This window comes from Lissotriton vulgaris, chromosome 7 (assembly GCF_964263255.1).
Source record: "Lissotriton vulgaris chromosome 7, aLisVul1.2, whole genome shotgun sequence".
Classification (NCBI taxonomy): Eukaryota; Metazoa; Chordata; class Amphibia; order Caudata; family Salamandridae; genus Lissotriton; species Lissotriton vulgaris.
Genome location: NC_141695.1, coordinates 1200400560 through 1200424872, shown reverse-complemented (window position 1 = coordinate 1200424872; position 24313 = coordinate 1200400560). Strand labels below are relative to the sequence as shown.

The following is a 24313-nucleotide window of genomic DNA, read 5'->3' as shown; positions in this document are numbered from 1 at the left end:
TATCATGCATCACCAATGGACTATTCACATGGGCTGAGCACAGGAACACATTTAAAAACAAAATATTTTATTAAAATGGGTTTTAAAAATGAAAAACGAAATAAGTTAACTATCTTTATTAATTAAGATTACACATGTGGATGCTGCTTATGGATGAGAGTGCTTCTGGACTAGATTTCCATGAACAATACCATAGATATTGGTTTTAAATTATGTAGAAATCCCAACTGAGAACCACAAATACAAAGGAGAAACATCATGATCTAATAGAATAGATTCTTCAGGCCAATCTGCCCTCCTCTAGAATCTGCCATAACATCAGAATGTATGCTGTAGTGTCCCTAGTGCACCAACCTTCAGGCAGAAGCACATTGTTTTCTGTGACTGGATGGCTTCTTGAAAAGCTTTACAAGAAGTTTTTATCGATAAGAGTGAGCTATAGGTGTACTAGAAAGAGTTAGCGTTCACACAGCAGGAACACCTGGATAGAAATGATCCAGCTGTTAAGACACCCTAGCCCTGCGAGGAATGCTTGGCTAGCACTAAGGAAGTGCAAAGGGCAATGCTGGCTCTGGAAAATTAAACCAAACAAACATATATGGTTTACAAACACAAAAGGTCTTCATTTCCAATAACTCAGTGAGCTGAAGTTAAAACCATCAAAAAAGCGAACCTCATATGTAAATAGGCATGAAAGCAGAACAAAGTAATGCTTACCACGATAAGCTCCGGTGCAGGAGCTAGTGTTTTATGTATAGAAAAGGCAACTGAAGATCTCAATAATATTCGTCAGGTACGCCTGAAGAAAAATAAAAGGATCCTTTCTAATAGGAACGATGGAAGACAATCTTATGAAGAAATGGGAAACTTTGAGCCATCATGGTCCAAGAAGGAACTTCCTTTGTGTGCTACTTTTAAGACTAGAGTAAAAGAATCAATGACCTGTCAGGGGTTCTGTGCCGCAAAATACTAAACATGCCTAAGAATCTGGTTACAGGGACCTCAAACAGAGAATTCAGTTGTACGGCTTCAAAGGCACGCATCTTCTGAAAGCTAATGATGCCAAGCACTGGCAAGGTTTTGTATGGTTTCTGACAGAAAAGCGTTTGAGTATCACCTTCATGAGGACGCACCGAATGCGTCAGTTCTAAGAATGTGAATTTGCGTCCGTTCTAAGAATGTGAATTTTCCTAAGATTAATCAAAGGTATCCAACTCTTAAGTGGGAAATTTGTCAGATGAGGCACAGGGTCAAGACAGATTTTCATATGGCTGGATCGAAACTGAGGTAGCATGGTGAGCAAAAGAACGATAGGTTGGGATGCTACCCTGAGCAATTACCAGTGGTTATACCAATTGCACGCATTTTCCCATCACTTCTTGCGTATTCCATATACCACCCTAAGTGGTATGGGTATGACCAGACGTGGGTTGCATGTTCATTGTGTCACTGGAACCAAGTTGTACCCGGCTGATGAGCCCATAACTAGGGCAAAACCAGTCCTGGGTTGCTTGTGTTCCGTTCAGGGAAGACCTGGCCTGGCAGTTCTAGCTGGACTGTTCGCATGAGAAGCAGGGTCAAGACTTATTTGCATATGCTGGGTCCAACTGAGGTGGCAAGGTGAGCAAAAGAACGATGGGTTGAGATGCTATCCCAGCGAATGCCAGTGGTTAGACAAATTACAGGCATTCCTCCCATCACTTTTTGTGTGTTTCATGTGGCAGCTGGTAGGTAAACTGCCATACTTGTGCCCTCAATGATGAAGATCAACTTGGCTAACAAAGTGCAAGTTAAATTTTATATTCTGTGAAGTGGTGTTGCCTCACTGCTCACATTCTTTTATTTCTGAAAAAGGACATTAAAAAAGTTTAATGAACCGTTGCTTAATGGAAAAATATCTCCTGCAAGTAACAAGGCAGTGGGCATCGTTTCCTTAACCAAGAGAGCGGCCAAGGACTCCCACACTAAACCTGTATTAAAAGACCTGAAGTATCCTCCTATGGTATTTGACAGCTAAGCATTAATTTACTGAGATTAAAAAAGTGCTCAAATAAAGTGGATCAGCTACTATTTTAATGTTATTATAAAAATCAACATGGTGTGAGCTCAAAGTGGGACAAAAACTGCCACTTAAATGCCCGTGAATCTATGAGACGCAAAGAACCAGACAAAAAAAATATTAGAACAGAGACACAGAAGGACTAAATAAAAATAACTTTAACTATATAGACATTGTCTTTAGTAAACACACCTACTGGACCCCTTTTTTCCCTCTTGGCCGAGAGAAGGCAAATCATCCCAGGAATAAGTAAGGTGTATAGGAATGAAGATTCCAACAAGCCAGCTTCATCCAGTCTATCACAATCATTGTCCAGCCAATAACCCTGCATACTGGACAGCTCAGTGGACATTGGGCAGAAGAAGTTGTGACCAGTTTTGAGGGGTTGAGGGGATGGGACAGTGAAGTCTGCTACCCTCTCTCACTGTCCTGCGACTCACTTGGCTGAAGGCTGTATGTATGTATGTATTTGCATACTAATATAGCGCTACACTGTCACCCAGAGGGTATCCTGGCAATTGGACCAGAAGGGATAGGCAGTAGAAGACAAACATTGGGCTTTGGTGGCACACAGAAGCACTATGCCAGACTCCTTCCTCCTTTTCATTTGATAGTTTGCCCCAATCATCCTCCATACGAACCCAATAACAGCCTATCGGACAAGGAAAGAAAGACAAGAGCATGATATAATCAAGGAACTTAAAGGGAAGCTGGAATAACACAAATTCACCCAGCCCACTGCTAACCTGCACGGTCCCGAAAGGCTGATGTCTTTGATAGGGCGTGGGTAAAAAAAAGTATGCCAGGACTCCCCAGTTAAGAAACAAATAGTTTCTAATGGAAAAAACAAGAGTCAACTCCGGTACAATGTTTGCAAAATATATCACTCCCGGTCACTACAGACAACGTAGATGTGTTCTATGGTGATACTTCAGGCATATTCGGGGAAATTTTAAATCAGAAAATAGACAGTCACTTACCTGTGGCTGCAGTTCTCCAAGATGGTATCTTTCAAAGTCACATGCATGCATTACCATGTCTTCAGGTTGGGAATTCTCAGAGAAATGTTGAATCAGCATTCCCAGAACGCACTCTTTTCATATAGTCCTTTCTACAGCCCATCAACCTTGGTGTGGCATCCCTACTCTATGACTGAACAGTGCTGCAAGTGGATCTCTTGGTCCTAGGCTCTGGATAACGACCAGCGAGGGGCCCTTGTCGGGTTAACCTGCAGTTATCAGAGATGACCTGGGCAGATCGGAGTGCAACCGCTTTGGTTAAGCAACTCATGGAGATCCCCTATCCGAGCCGGAAAGAAGGCACAAACCCAACTAGACCAACAACCTCCACATTCCTATTTCGAACGGCAGGCACCCAGATCTGGAGTCAGATTTTCAACAGCCTCATCAAAATCACTAAAAACACCCAAGGGGAATAATATGGCAATCCAGAGAAAGTAAAACCTTCAAGGGGGACTTCGCCATCTCTAGCTCCTACTACCACCACTTGAAAACACATTACGCACAAGTGAAGAATTCACCAAACCCCACAATTCAGGTCACCAGTTTCTAGATCCAAACACAACGATTACATCAGCGAACAATCTCTATGTTTATGACCCACTTACCCAGCCACAATCTCCATAACATATATACAGACCCCTAGGCAACCCTACCATACACATCCTGATCCCTCAGACCTAAAGAACAGACGCATTCTTCAGATTTCAAATTGTCATACAAAGTAGCAAGTAAAAATACAGCAAAATCACCAGCCAGCAACCTTTTGATGTACCCCTGTTCTGGACTCATCTGACATTAAACAACTTAGCACCTTGATTTCAGGGGCATACTATTTAAAGTTGGGCTCATAAATTCCCCTTCCATATCCAAAGACTTACTAGAAATACAAAAACTAACTGAATAAAAGAACTGCACCATCCTAGAAATTATAAAAACATGGCTCACTATGATGCTTCGTTCCGGTCAGATAACCTAATTCCAGATGATTAGAAGATCTTAGTCAAAAACAGAACTAGTGTTCGAGTAGGAGGCCCGGCCATCATTTACCACAAATCACTAACTTGACAGAAGATCACACAGGCAAACTCTCCTCCTTCAAACAGTTAACAGAACACGTTTCCACCTGCCCAAACTCACCCTTTACTCTAACCCTGATATATACTGAAAAAAATGCTACTTCTCAACAAGGTTTTATATCTGACCCAAGCTACATCTCAAAAAACATCTGATACTTTGAGGTCTAAATCTATTGCCATACAGCCCAACCGATAACCAAGCTCCGAAGTCATGGAAAGTCCTGACTTAGAGGAATTCACTCAATTAATTGCAGGTCATACCCAAAGACCACAATACACCCTTGACCTAATCTTTTCACAAAACCTAGCCATGAAGAACCAACAGTTAAACCCACATGAGGCTCAGACCGTTTCTTAGTCATATACATGTGGAAAAGCGACTGCACACCTCAAAGGAATAATACTAAAGGAATACACAAGCCATCAATCTGAACATTCTGGAGAAAGGCTTCCCCACTCAAATTCCTAAAGGTCTTCAATGAGATATGTTCAGTCATCAGATGACACTGGCGGAGGTTCCCTTCACTTCAGGATTACCAACTCTCAACACGGTCCCCTTGTAAACTAAAAAAATCCAAACCTCATTACAAATCATCCAATAAGTGGTTTGACATAAATCTGTCTAGTTACGAAGTGCGTCCTGTAGACTTAAGAGTTTGTCCCTCTGGGCACTGCTTGAAAACTCGCTAGTGGCGATTTGTTCATATAAATCCAATTGAAAGAACGAAAATTGAAGAAAGCAATTTTTCGAAAAACAATATTCAAATTTATTCCATGTTCTTCTGCATTTGTTGTAAATCACATATTACAGTACATTTCTCAATACATTTAGTCTTGAATTCATTATTCTGATGATCCCAATGCATTTCGTGCCTCCTGGGCACTTCATCAGGGGAATCTAATGGAAATAAGGAGTGTGTGTATGAGGACACAGATCCAACGTGTACTGAATAAGTACTAAATAAAAATCTTAAAGAGGTGATTCCTTGCATGCATTCTCATCGCTAACCGTGTATCATGATTTCATCTGTCGAGCCCAAAAAGTCCATCACAAAAGGGAAGAACTGAGAAAAAAATTAACTTGCATACTGTGAGGTATGCAAAAAGCACATCAGAAATTACCACAATGCAACCCAGAAAGCAAAAAAGTGATACTTTGTAAACAGAATTAAACAAGTTCAAAGCAAAGAACTGTTTAAAATCTGCCATTAAATATCTGATCCTGCAAATAGGAAGGACCCCCCCCCCCGACCGCTCCCCCCACCTCACCATCAAATCTGACAAATTCTACGAAGATCTACCGATCTTCTTTGAGACAAAAATCTCAATGATTAGAACCAACACCCAGAGAATCAGAAACCCTCCCCTTTCCATCTCACCTCGATTCCTAAGGCTCAATCGCATTTTTAAACCTTTTCTATCCCGAGTCTATAAAAAATACAAATGCTGTTGAAGTGTGGCTTCAGGCAAGTAACTTTGTTTTCCCAAGCAGTGGCTCTTTTATAGACTTGCGTATACGACGCAATAGTTAAAGACATAAATGAGGCACAGCTTAATGTAAAAGATTTTGGAGCAACAATTGTTCTGCTACGATGTCTGCTCTAAGCTTCATAATCAGCACTAGTAACCTGCCGCTCTGTGGCTTGATTTCAATGGGGCCACTTTGCAAATGTCAGCCAGAGTAATGCCACACACAGACTATAGCCAAGAAAGCCACTATTGTTACCATCCCTCTGGTAGATTGCATAATTACGGAGTGAATTTTTCTACTCTCTTGGGAGAGAGTTGTATATAAAATAAAATCCAACAGGCTAAGTGCCCTTTTGATAGTAGTTGCCCTGTGCTATTCTTCAAAGTCAACACACAGCTAATCTGAAGGAGAATTTGATTAGATCCAGGTACATTTTTTAGACGTTTCTAAGTCTAATGCAATTACTTTATGGCTGGTGTTGGGTGGTTCAGAAAGAAGGTCGGTAACCCTGTGCTTGCTTAGGTTGCTGTGAATATTGCTTAATCCTTCTGGTGAAACTCACAATAGCAATTTTACAGAGGAAGCATGATAGTCTTATCGGGGTTCACATAAATCAGCAAAGATCCCATGATGGAGAAGAAACGGTTAGTTTGTTTATAATTATGGTACTCTGCCATCGATATTTTGCTGAATTGATGAACATCCCTTCCTCCAGCCAGAGCATCAGGAGAATGGCTAGACGGACAGCACTGGCTATAGACAAACTAATTCTGCTGTAGACATCTCACCTTCCTGTGCCTCCTGAATACCTAGGTCAGTTTTGAGTCCTAAAGACAAGCGTGCTGTTTTTACTTTATGTTTAGCAGGGAGGCTATGCAAGCCTAACTAGGCATGATCTTTTATTTTCCCTGTGTTTAAAATCCAAATATGAGGTAAAGGCACTGCCTCTCCTCAGTACTGCAATACTTATGCAGGCTGCCTTTTCTTTTTAAAGCTTAACACCAATCCTTGATCAATTGGATAAGCATGGTTAAGGTTTCGTTTTAAAAGGGTTTTTTCTAAAGAGACATTTCAATTGGAAAAAAAATGCCATGCAATCCTCTGTGAAAGCAGAGATATTCAATGTTCGTGAGTATCAGTAAAGATGCTATCACATGGAGCAGCCAGGGATATTTATTTATGGGTTTATATAGCGCTAGAATTGACTCCCGAAGGAGTACCTCTGCGCTCAGAACAACAGAAGTGGAGAGTTGATGGGCCTAGAATGGTCACAGAGTTTGAAACAAAAAAGTTTAACAATTTCCTAAATATAATGTGTTCTGTACATGACCTGAGGGTGTAAGGAAGTTCGTTCCAAAGGCGAGGGCCAAGGTAAGAAAGAGCCTTTCCTCCCAATCTTGCCCTCCTAATGGGGGGAACTTGGAGAAGAAATTTGTTACTGGAACAGAGAGCACGTACTGGAACATAAAGGGATAAACTTCTCCGCCAGATAAGGGGGGCCCATGCGTTGGAGTGCTTTGTGAATGACACACTATGTTTTGAATTTAATCCGTTGGCTGATAGGCAGCCAGTGGAGCTTTTCCAAAAGAGGGCGCAATGTTGATCTGGGAGGTGCATTCTGGACTAGCCTTGCTGCTGTATTTTGGACCACTTGAAGTATGCCAAGTGAGGTGTCATTAGCCGAAATCAGTAGCCCATTGCAATAGTCCAGGCGACTAAGCACTAAAGCCTGGACCAATGTTTTCCGGGTAAAGTCCGGAAGTAGTGGGAACACTCTTCTGAGTAATCCAATGACATGAAAACAAGAGCCAGCTATCGGATTAACTTGCTCTTTTAAAGTTAGGCCTTGGTCTAATCTGATACCCAAGTTCTTTACTACCTGCTTAGGAACCGGGACGGGGCCCAGATCTGATGGCCACCAATCCGGTGTCCATAGCAGCGGGGCCTCCCCAAAAACCATCACCTCTGTTTTCCCTACATTACACTGCAAGAAGTTAGAAGCCATCCACTGTGATACAGCTCGCATGCTATCAGAGAAGGCCTGTTGAACCGCCATAGTTAACGTACTGAATGGAAAAAGCTGCGTGTCGTCAGCATACGACACAGGAATAAACACGTATGACCTCATGAGACTGGCGAGGGGGGGCAACATAAATGTTGAATTGTAAGGCTCAGGCAAGAGCCCTGGGGAACCCCCTTAGTCCGCTCCAGAGGTGCAGAATGAAACAAGCCAACGTTAACACTCTGCGTACGGCCAGATAGAAAGCTTCTCATCCATGACAGTGCAGAGCCCCCAAGCCCCACCTCTTCCAAACGTCTGAGCATGATATCATGGGAGATCGTGTCGAACGCCGCGGACAGGTCCAACAGCACCAGAATCATAGAATGCCCTTTATCCAGGGACATTCTGATGTTGTCAGTCACAGAAAGAAGTGCAGATTCAGTGCTATAGTTGGGCCAGAAACCGGACTGGGAATGATCTAAACCTCCTGTTTGTTCGATAAATTTCAACAGATGGATGTTAACATGCTTCTCCATTAGCTTGCTCAGATACGGAAGAGAAATGGGCCAGAGATTCGACAATTCTGTCCAGGGAATATTGGAACTCTTGCGAATAGGTCTTACCTGGGCCGCCTTCCACTCCTGCGGCACCAGACCCTCTGTGAGGGAGAGCTTGACAAGAGATTGGATCATGGGACCAAGCAGCTCCATTGATATGACCAAAAAGGGTCATAAAACAAGTCCTTCCTCCTATTATTGATACTCAAAATAGACAGTTTCTTGGATCTATGGAATTAAATTAACATTCTGTTCAGGCCCTGCATTGCCATTATCCTTATGTTCCTCTATATTGTCAATGATTTTAACCTCCTGGCCATGATCCACTTCATCTGAATAAGTCTCTTAAAGGAGTTATGCTAGAGGTTGTGGGGTGATCTTTATGGGTGACACTTGTGTAACTGCTAGAGTAGAACATGTTGATCCTGCCTGTAAAGCCTCTGATGGCTTAGATGGCACATGAAATTATGACTGAACTAGCAATTAAGTATTTCTTGAAATTGACAAGCAACGGCTCATTGACATTAGTGAGGCAATCAATGAAGACCTTGCGGTCTTTTAATGATGTGGGTGACAACAGCAAATCCTTTGTTGATGTGCGGGTCACAGATAATATTGCAGACTACATCTTTGCATCAAACTTGAAAGGGAGAGGGGGCGTGGCTAGCGGCCGACAATGGCGGCAGCAGAATAGAGAGGCTCCTGGCGTAAGGCGGCTTCCTGCAACAATCCGCATACATATCCGGACAAGACGTTGCTCGGAAGAGGTGCCCCGGGTCATGTGCCCGAGCGGCCACTCCAGAAGCAATTTCACGGCGGCGAAGCACCAGGAACCGGCAAAGAGACAACGCAACTGCAGGGGCCTAGCGCCGTTCAGTGAGCAGCGGGCTGAAGTAGCAGCGGTGCCCGGGCGGAAGTGAAGCCTCGGCGGGGACCAAGTGCCGGAAGTGGTCGCAGTAAGGAAAAAAAAAAAGCTGCAATAGCCAGTTAAGCACCTGAAGGGAGCCACGCATATCACCAGCGACCTATGGGTGGAGACCGCGCTGCGGTAATACACGGCGGGAAGCGGCGGCTAGAAGGGGGAACGGCTGCCGGAACACGAGTAATGGCGCCGCCACCTCCTGCAACAGCGGCGAACCTAATGGCGTGACGGCAGTTGCTGGATGCGCCGCACTGTAGACATCCCAGGTGCGTGTACAACGTGAGGACAGAGGCGATCGTGGCTGAGAGTGGCACACAGGCCCCCACTGAACACCAGAACAAATCGCCTTGGCGGGCTATCTTGGGCATCGTGGACACGGCGGTGGCTGGAGCGCAAACTAGTGCAGGCGGCTCCTACCCCCCCCCCCCCAGAAGGCTCCAGCGAGGTCACACTCTAACACGTCAGCACAGGCCAAACGGGTCCAATATTGCACAATACGGCTCTGGGGGGCTGCGGAGCGAATCACGTGTGAAGGGACCAGGCAGACTTAGGCTCCTGTGCAACGGAGATTTGTGAGAATAGCGTGGCAGTGGTTGAGCTGGTGTGAGCGGAGGCCGGAGACGGACTGTAACCTGAAGGAGCGTTGCACGGAATCTTGATAATCCATCGATTGGCCCACACGCCAGCCTGGGAGAGCGAGTCAGGGGCCACAGTGGTGCAGTGATATCCATAACAATACTCTGGCTTACCGTACTGACAATTGTGAAGGCCGGGCAAGAAAACAGTGATCTTGGCACGTCACATCGCTTATAACACACGGCGAAAAGCTCGATCTAGTGCAGGACGCCATTTAGAGGACTCCTACCGGGGCATGATCACGCATTTGCCACATCAACCCGATATTGGTAGCGGGTTCCGACCTGCGCTTACCGCCCAGCACTTTAGGGAAGGAGCACGAAGCCGGACAGCAGCCAGAACACCAAGCGGGCGGGGTGTGGGAGGAACCCCCCCCCCCCCCCTCCCCCCTCCCCCTGGAAGAGCGAAACACCACTCGAGGGCGGGAAAACTTTTGGGTCACAAACATGGCTGGCAGAGGACCCAAACATAATTCCACACAAGCCAAGCTGGATAAATTTGCATATGACAAACAGACTCGCCCGTCGGTGGACCAACGCAAGTCAACAGAGAAAACTGTGGATAGCGAAGGGGTGAAGAAAGCCACGTTGGAGGACGTGATGAGTGCCCTGGCACAGGTGCAAGCGACGGTGGGGGCAACGGCTTACAGCCTTCACTCGTGTACAATTTTAAATGACCTGTTCTGTATTTAATTTAATAATTGTTTAACATTTACCCTGTTTTTAGCGCCCCTTACCTGCTCTATAATTGTCTGCACACCGCATTTCGCGGGTCCTTCTCTCCTCGGTTTTTAACTAGGCAGCGCCATCTTGGGGGTAATTCTGCACGGCGGCGCCATTCAGGGCAGCGTGCTAGGCGGCGAGAACCCAGGAATCTATTTAAAGCGGCCATGTCTGCGCGCAGCGTGAGCATGCCGGAGTCATGCCAGAGTCCAGCCCGTTTGGGCCCGTCCGGGCCTAGGGCCAGTACCCTTGGTTCAAACTCCAGAACTACGGATAACATACTCCCGAGCGGACATCATGTCGCTGCGCGCTCCTAAAAACGCATCGTGTAAGTACATCCATAAAGGATCTAAACCTTTCTCTACGTGTAGGACTTGTCAGCTGTTCCAACCTGACAAGGAAAAGAACGCCCTGTCGATAGCCCTGCTGAATTGTAGATCCCTCCCGTGCCATGCTCTTGAAATCAACTTCTTGATACAAGACCATGATCTGGACATCCTGTTTCTAACGGAAACTTGGATTACAGCCAGTTCAGGTGCGGATATAGTTTGAGCCCTCCCCCCAGGTTTTCTTATATACCACCTGGATAGACCGGTGGGGCGTGGGGGCGGCATTGCCATTATATATAGAAACATGTTTGTGTGCAGGGCACAGAATGGTGAAATTCAGGACTGTGAGAGCTGCCAGTTCTCACTGCGGACATCCCCTACGGTAACGGTATCAGGCGTGCTGATATACCGACCTCCAGGGGGAATGGGTAGCTTTGTTAGCTCCCTAATGGAAACAGTCAAGCTGCTGGCCTCTTCCACGACTAATTTTATAGTGTTGGGGGACCTGAACTTGCACTTCAATGACCCGGCGGACTTAGTAGCTGCAGATCTACAGTGTGATCTAAGTGCATACGATCTTAGTCTTAGCAACCTAGGAGCCTCGCACACTAAGGGCCACCTTCTTGACCCCATTTTCGTGAATGTCCCGTACCTTAGGGCCCTGCCCGCTTGTCTTTTACCGTGGTCAGACCATTTCTTGGTCCCGGTAATCTTACAGGTTGACCCAAGAACCGTCCCTTCTCCGAGGGTTTATACCTTGGAAAGAGCCTGGTCCAGGCTATCAGTGGATAACTGGATCACTAAACTTGAGAGCTCGTGCCCTCCTTTAGCCTCGGTTGTAGCTGATGCGGATTTTGACCTGTGGGTAACCAATTCCCTGGACGCCATCCTCCCGGAAAAGAGAGTGGCAAAGAGGGGTAAGAGAACGGGGTCTGCCCCTTGGTACTCACCGGAACTGCGAATCCTTAGGAAAGGATGTACGAAGTTGGAGAGGACTTGGAGGAAAGACTGGGGGATGACTATCGCGCGGCTATCAGAGCATATAAAAACGCCCTTCGTTGTACTAAGGCCCAATTTTTCGAGGAAAGAATAAAAAGTTCCTCCAACTCCTCTAGAGAGACTTTTAAAGTGGTAAAGGAGCTCCTTAAAATTCCTGAACCTCCGCTGATCCAGGATAACCCAGCTGAGAAATGCAGGGAGTTGGCGCAGTACTTCCAGCTGAAAATAGAGAACATCAAAAGCTCGCTGCCTCAGGTTGCGCAGAGCGCAGACCTGGGCAATCAGGTAGGAGGAGATCGTGTCCTACTGGACACTTTTGGCCCAATGTCTATTGCAGAAGTCATGAAGGAGCTGGGGTCCATGAAGAGTGGTTCTCCTGGGGATCCGGCCCCAATGAGGTTTCTGAAACAGGTGGCATCTGTTATTGCGGCCCCTGTTACAAACTTGATTAATACTTCCCTTGCCCAGGGTGTGGTGCCGCCGAGCTGGAAAAGAGCAGTGGTAAAGGCTCTCCTGAAGAAACCTAATCTGGATTCATCGGATTTGGCAAACTTCAGGCCTATTTCTCTGCTGCCCGGACTTGGTAAGATCGCAGAAAGACTGGTTAATCATCGACTGTCAGACTTTCTAGAGTCCAACGGGCTGTTACGAGAGTCACAAACGGGTTTTCGGCCAGGCAGGGTACAGACACCGCCCTATTGGCAGTCGTTGAGGAAGCCAGGAGCATTTTGGATTCAGGAGGGTCAGTGGCAGTGATCCTCCTGGACCTCAGTGCGGCTTTTGACACCGTTAACCACCAAGTGTTGATCCAACGGCTGTCCAATGTGGGGGTGGCAGGTCTGGCGCTGCAGTGGCTTCGGTAATTTTTGTGTGGCCGGACCGATCAGGTCTGGGAAGGTAGTGAACGGTCAACATCTATCCCCCTCCAGTGTGGGGTGCCACAGGGCTCTTCTTTAAGCCCCACGCTGTTTAATGTTTATATGGCCCCCCTGGAGGATGTGGTTGCCCCATTTGGGATAAAAATCGTCAGCTATGCTGAGGATACTCAGCTGGTGTTCGCACTGTCCCAATTTGTGAAGAACCCGGATTCGCTGCGCCTATGTTTGGCCAAAGTGCACACCTGGATGTGCGAATCGGCGCTTAAATTAAACAGTTCTAAGACCGAAATAATGTTGCTAGGGCACAAGACTCCTTCACTCCCTTCGACCATCTGGCCCAGCTGCCTGGGCGAGTTTCCCAGCCCCAAGCAGGAGATCAAGAGCTTAGGGGTTTGGTTAGAGCACGACCTCTCTTTCAAGACTCAGGCTAAGAAAACGGCAGGGGTCTGTTTTGGGCTCCTCCGGTCAGCTCGTAAAGTCTTGCCTCTCCTCCCTTTGACATCGAGGAAGCTACTCATTCAGGGCCTGATTATCTCAAGGCTCGACTATTGTAACGCTATTTTCCTTGGCGCCCCTGAAGCAACTTTCAGCAAGCTTCAGCGGGTCCAAAACGCCGCGGCTAGGATGCTGACGAACGTGCCAAGGAGACAGTCAGCTAAACCTGCCCTGAAGTCACTGCACTGGCTTCCAGTGCGGGAGAGGGTTAAATTTAAAGCTCTCTGTACAGCACATAGAATCCTCATGGGGAAAGGACCTTCCATTCTAAGGAAGTTAGTGGTGCCTTATAAAACTAACAGAGCTTTGCGCTCTGATCAGAAACATCTGCTTCAGGTTCCCAGGGTTCTTAAAGCCCGTACTGGTGGTAGCAGATTTTCGGTCCACACAGCCACTCTCTGGAACGCGCTTCCGCTGAAGATGCGCTTAGAGTTCGGTACTCTGTTTCGGAAGCTTCTGAAAACACACTTATTCCCCATGTGATGTATCTGATCTGGCTCTGCGGATATTGGTGTTGCCTGGACAAGCGCTGGGATGCCTGAGGGTAACTACGCGCTATATAAAATTCTAAATAAATAAAATCAATAAATAATAAAAATAAAACGGCGACGCAAGTAACCTTGATACGTGCGGACTTCCAAAAAATGGATGAAAGGGTAAAACAAGTGGAGGTGGTGACTAAGTCCCTGGTGGAGGACGTTTCGGACCTACAAGTGGAGATGGAGAAAATGCAAGCCGAGAACAAATCTCTCAGGGAGAAGCTGATCAGGAAGTGCGCTCTCGACGGAACAACGTCCGAATACTGGGGGTTCCGGAGTCGAAAACTACAGGAGCTATGGACCTTTTTGTAGAAGACTTGATTAAAAAACAGCTCAATCCCAAGGGTCTCTCACGCTTCTTTTCTGTGGAAAGGGCCCATAGAGTACCCGGAGGTAAGCGAAGCCAGGGGCGCCCCCGAGGCCAATACTAGCAAGGCTTTTCAACTTTCGGGATCGAGACGCCATTCTACAGGCGGCTAGGGTGGCACCGGTCATACAAATTCAGAACTCCAAGATAAAATTTTTCCCAGATTACACTGCGGAAGTTTCACGGAAAAGAAGGACGTTCCTTGAGGTAAAAAAGACGCTGCGAGAAAAAGAACTGCCCTACTCAATGCTGTTCCCGGCCCGGCTGCGGGTCGTTGCCGATGCGGCCAGGGACTGTCGAGGGTTGGCGTACTGCAGGACCTCCCCGAAGATCACATAGATCAAACAACGGACACCGTGACAATAGCCAGGCCGGGTCACATACATCAGGCAGAGGAGGCACAGAAAGGTCACCGACGCAGGTCCACACTGAGGCAGATGGGAGGAGAATAACCCGGAGCACCCGGTGCAGTATTGGACGCAGATTCTTTTACTGGACTTCTTTTGCATGCTGGTTGCGGTTGGACGCTGGCCTGGGACACCCGGAAGAGTGCAGGGATGCCGCCTGCCCGGGGAGACACTCTCCCCCTACACGCAAGTACTTTGGTTGAGGGATGGGTTAAGCGCTCTGCTCAGTTGGGGAGGCGGGCAGTTGAAGGTCCGTTAAGCAGGGAGGCAGGGAGGGGGGGGGGGGGGAGTGGGGGGGGGGGACAGCGGGGGTTGTTTAGTAGTGGTTAGAAAACCACAAATAGGGTCACAATGTACAAATGGACATTTGCACTGCTTGAATGTCGGAAAGGGGCGGTGCCGAGGACACAGGGTACACCACTCGGCATGCTGACATGGAATGTGAGAGGGCTGGGGGATAAGGTAAAGGGCGGACTGGTCCTTACTGCACTGAAAAGACAAGGGCCAATCCTAGCACTTCTCCAAGAGACATTCTTAATGGGAGGGGCAACGAAGGCTCTTGACAGGAGAGGTTATAAAATGGTAGTACATTCCAAATTCACCTCTGGCTCTCGAGGAACTGGCATTTTAATCAAGAAATCCTCACAATTCATACCAATGGGCACAAAGATTGACGGACAGGGGTGCTTTGCGGCCCTGCAGGGACAATGGGAGGGGCGACTCATCAATGTGGTTTCGGTGTACATCCCCCCCGGCACTTCACTCGGTCATGCTTCCGGCACTAGGTGATTTCCTCTTAACCCTACCAGAGTGAGATGTTATACAGCACGTAGACATTCATCCTAGAGGCATATCGGACCACTCACCGGTCACCCTGACAATCTCCACCCAAGAAAAATCACGTAGACGAATTTATCCCATACAGGCCACATACCTCAAGGTCCCCAAGGTCAGGAAGGCACTCAAGACGGCAACGACACACTACTTTGCGGAGAATGGCACGTCGGTGCAATCCGCAGCGATTTTGTGGTAGGCATATAAGACGGTGCTCAGGGGCCAGGCCATTGCTTCGATCACGGGTTATAAAAGGGAAAAAGCAATTGAACTGGCTGGACTGGAGTTGGCACTGCGAGATGCGACAGTAGCACACGAGGCACACCCCGGGCCTGACACGCCCCATGCCTTACACATCCAACAACAACTATACACGGAACATTTACGTCACCAGGTGAGGGGGCAAATTACTGACACAGCACAGAATCTATGATATAGGGGACAAGGCGGGTAAGATGTTGGCCTGGCTGGAGAAAAAGGGGGGGGAAGCTCTAGAGGTATCCAACGAGTGAAAGACAGGCAAGGGATAGTTCACACGAGCCCCGAACTAATAGTGGAGACACTTGCAGAGCACTTTGAGGAGGCGCACACACCAGACAGGGAGGTATCTGCTGACATGGCCAGTGCGGCACTAGAATCTATCCAAACACCGACGTTGCAACCGGAGATGTCGGCGGAATTGGAAGCCGACTTAACTACGGAGGAAATACAAATGGCCATACGAGCGATAAAGCCCGGTAAGGCACTTGGACCCAACTGCATCCCGATAGAGTGGTACCAGGCCACACCGGAGAGACTAAGCGAACACTTACTTGCTATGTACAAAGACTGTTTGGGAAAGGGCGAACTTCCTCATGATCAAAGAGTAGCGACCATCGTCGCAATCCCCAAACCTGGGAAACCACCGGAGGATTGCACTTCCTACCGCCCTATTTCTCTGCTTAACGCGGAAGTTAAAATATTGGCCAAACTCCTGGCTACCCGGCTGATGGCGCACCTGCCTGACCTCATACATCCCGATCAATCCGGGTTCATGCCACACAGAAATACGGCAATGAATTTACGCAGGGTGCACGGAGTGTTGGCAAGGGCGGGATCAATCCCCGAACCGGCGGTCATATTGGCACTTGATGCAAAGATGGCTTTCGATTTTAGTGGAGTGGAATTACCTGTTTGAGGTCCTGGCACATTTGGGTTTCGGGCCCAAGTTCGTAGCATGGGTCAGACTGCTCTATACTAAACCAGCAGCACATGTGATAGCAAATGGCCACATTTCACGAACATTCCCGTTGGAGAGGCACCCGCCAAGGTTGCCCCCTGTCGCAGTTGCTCTTCGCAATCGCCTTAGAACCCTTAGCGAACCTGATACGGTCTACTCCACTGCTGAAAGGGATATAATGGGCAGAGGGATGGGAGGACCGCCTCTCACTGTATGCGGACGATATGCTGGTGTATCTAACAGATCCTTAACGTGGTGTTCCAGCGCTCTTGGCCCTCTGTGATGAACTCGGGAAAGTCTCGGGATACACGCTGAATTGGACTAAATCGGAGCTATTTGTTTTGAAGGGCCCAGTTCCGGCGTTAAACGCAGACTGCCCCTTAAAGGCAGCCTGCTCCTCCTTTAAATATTTGGGCGTCCATGTCACCATGGATCCATTGGAATTTGCCCAGAAAAATGTGATGCCACCCATGGAACGGCTTAAACAGCCGTTACATATTGGGCAGGGCTGCCCCCAACGATGCTGGGTAAAGCAGCACTTTATAAGATGATGTCACTGCCCAGTTTTTTATACATTCTAGAAAATATGCCGTACCCGGTGACACCAGGATACTTCAGGAAAGTATCGGCGTTGGTGGCAGGTCTTCTATGGAGTAATCGTCCGGCACGCATTGCACAGGCTAAAATGCATAGGGGTTGGTATGATGGGGGGGATCGCAATGCCGAATTTGAAACTATATTACTGGGCAGCGCAGTTGAAACCCATAAATCAATGGCTTCATGCTCCCCAAGACGACCCGGCATTTCAATCGGACAGGGCGCACTTCGGCACCAACACCCTAATGGCCCCTTTATATGACCAGCGAAGAGTACACAAACTGGTGGGACCCACGAGACTTACCGCAGCACTGTGGCACACAGCACTGGCAGCCCTGGGCTGGAAAGGAAGAATAACCAAACTCACTTCACTGTGGGACTCTCGGGCTCTGGGAAACCTGAGACATAGCAAGGGCTTCTCCCACTGGGACACCATAGGGATATCTACGGTGGGAGACTTATGGGAGAGAGGCGCGGTGGTCCCCTTTGATCAGCTGAGGGAGCAATACGAACTGGGAACACGGGAATTGTTCAGGTATGTTCAGATTCGGCACGCATTGCTCACTGCCATTACCCCCCCCGAGACATATTCCCAGAGCCCTCTCCGCTTGAGGATCGCCTTCTTACGGACTTCATGCCGGAACGAGCAACTTCCCTCGTGTACCGTACGTTAATTAATAACTTGCCAGACCCCATGCTTAAACTGAAAGACAAATGGGAGGGAGACGTAGAAGCTATGGACGAAACTGAATGGAATGCAGCACTGGCGTCGCCTAGAGAAGTCGGCATCTCTGCTAAATTCCGACTTGTACAACTAAAAATTCTACACAGGGTATACTATACAAGAACGACGTTACACCTCATACACCGTGCACAACACCCATACTGTCTTCGTGGATGTGGTGAGGAGGGCACGTTCTTCCACACGATATGGGAATGCCCACGCATTCAGGAATACTGGAGGCGGGTAATGCGCACAATATCACAGACGGTGGGGACCTCACTGGTCCCAGAGCCGCGAAACTGCTTACTGAATGTATGGGGACCCAACGATTTGTCCAGACAAGGCCAGCAATGGGTTACCTTAGGTATAATAATCGCCAAAAGGGATATAGCGCAGAAATGGGGGGCTGTAGAGGTGCCAACGAAAACACAATGGTGTATGAATATGGGCAGGGTGATGATAACAGAAAGGGCGGTGTATGCAGGCCGGGCTTGTCCAAGGAAATGGAACAAGATATGGACCCCATGGAATGTGTACGGGGGGAGATTTGTGAACCCTTACCGGAGGAAGACGCACTAACATCAGATGAAGGGGAGGACGACTAAAGGAACCTAGAAGTGGGAGAGGTGCCACGGGTAGGGAGGGATTGGGAATCGGCAGGTAGAAGATGGTGGGACCGACAGTGCGAAGCCCCAGAAGGACCATACACACATACCCAAACTCCTTCACAGACAAAGCGGCCGCGGCCGACGCTAGGAGTGTTAGTACTGATTTCATTGACGGGAACACTACCAGACACAGTTAGTGCTACTTACTTATCCTCCTGATGACCTAAATGTGGTTTCTTAATTGTTATGTTGTTTAATGTTATCAAACAGAAAACCAAACCTAAATAGATCAGCACGCTACTGCGACTTATGCACCTTCATAGTGTTGCGAAATAGCCAAACACCGAGCATGGCGGCCGGTATGCGGTGCTATCCTATCGATTTATACTTGTTTTAATACTGTTGCGGCCGGCCCCCTGGGTTGCAGGCCAAAAGCTGTGTAAAATGATAAAGTGCAATAAAGGTTAAAAAAAAAAAAACTTGAAAGGGATCATCAACAAAGTTTATGAGGAAGTTGCTAATGCAGAAGACTTTGTGGATGGCAGTTTGTAGAGAGGCCCGTTGATGATCAAATAGTTGCCTTCAACCTTGTGTTAAGAGGTTTGCAAATAAACTATGTGGCAAGCTGTTTATCAACCTACTCGGGGCTACTGTGGGTTTTGCACTGAGGGAGAGCGTTACCTCAATGGGAGTAGCGCATCATCTCTAAGACCATCACCCAGGGGCATGGCTAACAAGATGGCTGAACACTAGCATTTACTATGAACGCGAATGATACGTCCGACACCCTGATGACATTTTGAATTCTGCACAGCAAACAATCCCTCTAATTAGCAATACCTTGCAGCTGAGACTATCAGCACTGTCCTCCTGGTGGCAGATGGCAGCTCTCGGACGCACTCAATGTGTTGGAATATCCAGAGCCCCATAAGCTCTTGCTTATACCAAAGGCCAGTCACAATGGTGCTTGCATGATCCAAGACTTGGGATGACTACCTATGGGGACAACACAAAGAGATGGGCCTAGTGAGCTTCCCCAATCTCCCACATAGGCGGGAGGGTTTCGTTGGGCCTAGTGTGCACAGAACCCAGATGGGACTACGCTTTGGAGTAAGTGACATCGTTTAGCCTTTTCAGATGCCTGGCCTGCCAACCTGATCACTGCCAAAATGGAGGACCCAAGAAGAGGAGAGTGGCGTGACCCAACCACTTGGAGAGATCTAAAATCATCAATGCAGCTGGGGACAAAGGCATGGGCAGTTGAGCAAGCCTCGTGGGGCAGGGCCCGAGCCACCCTGAAACCAACAGTGTTGGGACACCATTTCAGTCAGCAAGGAGGAAAGAGGTGACAAACAACTTGATACGCAGTCACTAATAACAGTGGTGAGCAGAAACTGAGGGCTGCCAAGCAAAAATTGGAAGATTCCTATCTAGAGGGCACTATTGTAAAGCATCAGCTTAAGTCCAGAGGGCTAGTGGAAGGTGGGCCGAACGTCTTGCACCCCATAAAAAAAATATACGAAGGAGTTCAAGACCCTGCAACAGTCAACTGTAACATGCCACTTAGATAACAACCCTGTTTCTGGCTGAGGCACCTTGCTCACACCCCCTCTCTTTCCATGTTCAACCCTAACACCCAGATAAACTCTAATGCCTTTCAAACAAAATGCTCAGTGTGGGAGTACTGACCTGTGGTGGATATTTAGGCTGCAATTCGTTTACGAACAGATGGCTAAGTCGGCAATTAGATGTTAACCTACTTCTAAAACCACTGATCTGGTAGAAAAGGCCACTTAAAAGCTGTGAAACAAACAATCCCAACCTTGAGGATGCAAGCAATCTCTCTACAGGAAGGGGCATTCAGAAGTGACCTACAAAAGGTCATGATCGTAAACTAGTTAATGTCAGATCGACAGAAAATACATTGACAGAATGGGAGGCATTAAATGTAGATATCTGGGGTATAGGTCTAAAAACAAAAACCTAGGTAGGAGCAATCTTAAACATGAAAACTAAATCACTAACAGATGATTGGTAACAGTTAGATTCGGAATGCAGGCATGAGCGAATACACAGAGTAAATAAAGGCTTGTAAACTGCATTTAGTTAAAGCTGGATTGCCTTTGTGTCACTACAAAGAACGAGAAGCTCAAAAACACCGGCACTTTGCCAGCACTTGCCTCAATACATATGGAAAAAGCTTTCAAATGAATGGATTAGTATACTTGCACATTATCCTGAGGGATATGAAGTTAGGGGTCAGACTTTAGTCTATTATAGTCCAGTACAGTCGCTATTGTTAAGGTGAGGATGGGTAAGATCATATCACACTCTAGGCCAGCACATAGTGGATCTCGACAGTAGTATTTGCTATTTGCACTTGTAATGGACCCACTGGCTGTACTATTCAGTAAAAAACATCTTACTAGCGACATAAGACATCATAAAATTACATACACTCTACCTCTATAATTTGGGGATTATGTGCTGGTTTACCGAAGGGATGGCAATGCTCAATGCTGACCTGGGCTGGTTATACAGGAGTTGGACCAATTCAGTGACCTGTCTAGCCTGCAACTGAATAAAAATATCGTGCTCATTACTAATCAATCTTTCCTCTCAGAACAGTCAGGAACTTCTAATGCTGTACTTCTCTCAGGAACAGACTACCTTTACGCTCCTAGTAGTACAGGTTTAACCCCCAGCACATACAAAGTTTTAGAAGGGAGCATAACCACGACGATCTAGGAACCTGCCATTTTTCTGGCAGATCTCTCCTATATACGATATTTAAGTCCCTTAATTCTATACTACTCGGTCTAATATGAAGAGGAAAGACTATTGAAGAAACTACAGATACTGACTGCGGAGTGTAGGTTAAATGCCTCAGACTATGAGTTATACTACTTTTTGGCACAGTCGCGATTAGTAAAGGGATGGGTAGGAGAACTGACTGCTGAGCAGACAAAGTTCAAACAACCTTCCACAGACGAATCTACCCAAGAGGCACAGATCAATAATAATTTTAACCACCCTCACTGTAACAGATGCACTGACACAGCTAAGTATTGTTGGCAACGTGGACTTTTACAAACCAAAACAGCATATGCCTCCAGCTAATCTAGGTCTAGGCAGATAAAGTCGAAAGTAAAGAGGCAGGAGCATTACATTTCGTGAAGTATTTGATAGTGCTGCGCTCGCATCTTTTCAGGAAATCACTCTTGTATTATGTATATAAGTGAGAATTCCTGGCATTTCATTCTATAGTAAGTGCAAAGAGGCATACATGAAAGTCTGGTTTGAATGAACCACAAAACCCATTTAGTACACAATAAGCCATTCGGAATTGGAAAAGTAACCAATGCTATAAAAATCACGATATCATACAATGCAAACAATGCCAAATGAATAGCTCATAAAATGATAAAGGACAAGGACCTGGAAAGGGTGCCCACCAACCGTGAATGGAATAAGGTCTGGGAATTTGCGGGTAACGTTTCCAGAAACTCCAGACTTAAATTAAACTACTGTAATATCATACATCAGAATTAGTTAATGCAAGCTAGGCTACATGGACACCACCCCTACACAGATACACCCTGCGGTACCAGACATGTGTCTGAGACGCAGAGCGCTGGTGCAATCATCATGTATAAGCTATGGTCTTGATCACAGATATGAAGTTAATAAACACAATTACTAAAAGCATCACAAATCAACAGTCATGAAGTGTACTTTATTTTACAAGCCTAAAGCTTGCCTCTAAATGCGCAGGTCTAGTACACTTCTTTGCTAAAAAAGAGTGTAGCAATGTACTGGAGAGCATCTTCCTCACCGCAGATCCACAAATGGTGATCCAAATTTCTAAAATAACAGAAGAGCACTGTGATACATAATTTTCAAAACCGAGCAGAGGGTGGTGCAACAATGGCTAACTGGAACATGATCCTATTGGGCCTGATGGCATAAGAACCTCGTGAAGTATGCCAGGGACCACGGACAGGAATTGTGGGTTGGAGCACAACACATATTTGGATCACTAACCTTTACAGTAAACCAGTGCCATCTGGTCCGTCCCCTCAGATCACCAAGTATTGATAACATTAACATGCGTCTATGTGGTTGTCATACAGCCCCATACAACAACAACTGTAAGACCTTATCCTAAAGGCCCCATTAGAAATAAGCAGTTTCCAAAACCTGGCATCTGACAAGAAAATATTTTGAGATGCAATACTACTGCACTACATATGAAAATAGTTCTGTATTAATTACATGCCTCAAACAGATTGTTTTGATTTGGTTTACCGACCTTGTTTATTGTTAAGTACAGATGATAGGTACAGTTACATAACCGATGAATGTAATGCTATGGCAATTATATTATGATGAAAATTAACTTTAAACAAGCATTGTCAAAGCCAATAGGTCTCGCCTATACAAGAGCTATCCACTTTGGTAACATGATTTTGCCATGTTGTACAAAAGTGTGGCAGCTGCTAAGCATGGCTAAAAGTTAGTGGTGTGGAATGTCTTAGAGTGGAGCTGGGGAGGGGAGTAGTGTCCTAGACTGGATTTGTTGGAGTACAGTGTCGTTGAGGGGAGTAGGGGGGGGGGGGGGATTAGAGTGTCAGAGTTGAGGAGAGTGGAGTAGAGTTCAGTTTCAGTGGTAGACCATGTCGCAGAGAGGGATGGATTGTAATGGGAGTGTGGTGGACGGATGGATGGATTGGACTTAGTGGAGTCGACTAAACTGGAGTGGGGTGGATTGGATTGGATTACAGTGGGGTGGAATGAAGTAGAGTGGGTCGATTGGAGTAGAGTGGGTGGAATGAAAATGGGTGGATTGGTGTTGGATGGATTGGTGTATAATGGAATTGATTGCAGGGGTGGACTGAGGTGGGGTGGGTGGATTTCAGTGAGGTAGATTGGATTTGGCTGGATTGGGGTAAACTGGATTGTGTGGTGTGGGTTGGATTGGTTTGGAGAGCGTTGGATTGGAGAGGTGTGGATTGGATTGGAGTCGGGCAGATTGTTTTGGAGTGGAGTGGAGTGGGCCAACTGGAGTGAGGCACATTGTTCTGGATTGAAGTGGGGCAGATTGTTTTGGATAGGAGTGGGGTGGATTGTATTTGAGTGAGGGGGTAGACTGGATTGGGCTGGGATGGATTGGAGTAGGGTGAAATGAGATGAGTGGGTGGATTTTGTTGAGTGAGGCAGATTGGAGTGGGGCGGATTGTGGTGAGCACACTGTATTGGATTAGAGTAAGGCAGAATGTTTTGGATAGAAGTGTGGCAAATTATTCTGGACTGGAGTGGGGCAGATGGGTTGGAGTGGGGCAGACTGTTTTGGGCTGGAGTTGAGCAGATTATTTTAGATTGGAGTGGAGTGGGATAGGGTGTGCACATTTTTGAGTGGATTGGGTTGCGGAGAGGTATTTAGATTGGAGTGGGGTGGATTGGAGTGGGATGGATTTGATAGTCTGGGGTGGAATGGATTGAGTAGGACGAATTGGTGTGGGGTGAGGTGGGGTAGTCTGGCATGGATTGGAGTGGGGTGGATTGGGGTGTGTTGCACGATTATGCGTTAAAGCATCATTTCAGAAAATACACATAAGGAGGAACAATGTTGCTTTGCAATAACATAATCCTCATCTTTTGAGAACAGAGTCCAAGATTAACAAGCATTTACAATGCAATGGTTTTGCCTTTGTTAAAGTTTGAGCTATTGGCAATGCTCTTGACATTTTTATTTATGTTTTTTTTTTACATAAATAAATGGCATTGTCATTTGCAATGCCACTAGCTTTATCTTTCGCAAATGACACCCACAAACACCTACAGAGAGCC

At 46.7% G+C, this 24313-nt stretch overlaps 1 protein-coding gene across 1 annotated transcript in view; it reads right to left on the bottom strand.

The window, feature by feature from the left end:
• Positions 1-24313, bottom strand: part of PKMYT1 (protein kinase, membrane associated tyrosine/threonine 1) — a 387797-nt gene that overhangs the window by 252325 nt on the left and 111159 nt on the right. The window lies entirely within an intron of this gene.